The sequence below is a fragment of the Galeopterus variegatus genome, unplaced genomic scaffold, assembly GCF_000696425.1.
Source record: "Galeopterus variegatus unplaced genomic scaffold, G_variegatus-3.0.2 Scaffold5056, whole genome shotgun sequence".
Classification (NCBI taxonomy): domain Eukaryota; kingdom Metazoa; phylum Chordata; class Mammalia; order Dermoptera; family Cynocephalidae; genus Galeopterus; species Galeopterus variegatus.
In genome coordinates this window covers 160,460-161,571 of record NW_007731167.1, presented here as the reverse complement: position 1 = coordinate 161,571, position 1,112 = coordinate 160,460, and positions in this window count along the sequence as shown.

The following is a 1,112-nucleotide window of genomic DNA, read 5'->3' as shown; positions in this document are numbered from 1 at the left end:
TGCTGGGACAATTGGGTCTGGGGGTATCACCTTGATGAGAGGGGAGAAGCAGAGCCAGGAGGGAGACTCTAAATCTTCACACAGAGGAAAGCACCCTTTGCATTCTGTTCTGTAATAGATCCTGATTTTGCAAGGAGATACTCTACAAAATCAGGACCTATGTCCCTGCAGACTTGGGTCTCAAAACTGATAAAGACGGATAGGTAGGTAGGTAGATAGACAGCCTTTCACTGAGAGGTTTGGAGAGGAAGCAATGGGACAGTAAGCATTTTAATACAAACTTTATGAAAATTTTTCAGAGAAAAAATAAGAAATCCACACACAAAAAACGTCCCCTGTGCACTGCCCCCTCCCCAGTCTGATTGAAAATATAAAATAAAAAGGTGCAAAAGTCATCCTGCAACGTTCAGCTTCCCTTTAGCTCAGAAACTAGACTGTCTGTATTTACACTTGGTGGATCATTGTCTCTGTTTCTATGGTTTTATCTAAGATTGAAAGAGGCAAAAGAACCTGAGAATAGTAATTAATGACCCGGAGCAATAAATACAACTTACACAATGAGGGCTCAGCCCACGGTTTCCTGCTGTCTTGTCTCAGAGGAACACATGAGCTCAGTCCACCCTGATGGCTCTTTACCCAGCCCTGTGTACGAAAGGAATTTTACGTCTGTGCACATCTGGGACCTGAGCACAAAGCTGAGCCTTACCTAGTGGGTTGGTTAAAGGAGTTACCAAGGCGGTGGTGAAATCCCTATGAGAAAAAGAATAACATTTCTGGATTTTGCCACTAAATGTGAGTCCACAACAGGGTTAACAGTAAGAGGTAAAGTCTTGTGAGATCTCAGGAGTACAGAGTTTCTCAGCCTCAGCACTATCTATATTTTGGGCTAGACAATTCTTCATTGGGAGGAATGTCCCATGCATTATAGGATGTATAGTAGCATCCCCAGCTTCTACCCACTGGATGCCAATAGCACCCTCCAGTTGTGACAACCAAAAGTGGCTCCAGACATTACAAAATTCCACCCTTACCTCACCCCCCAACCCCAGTAAAGAACCACCACTCTTAACTGAGGTTAAGAGCAAGGACTCTGGAGTCAGACTGTCTTGATT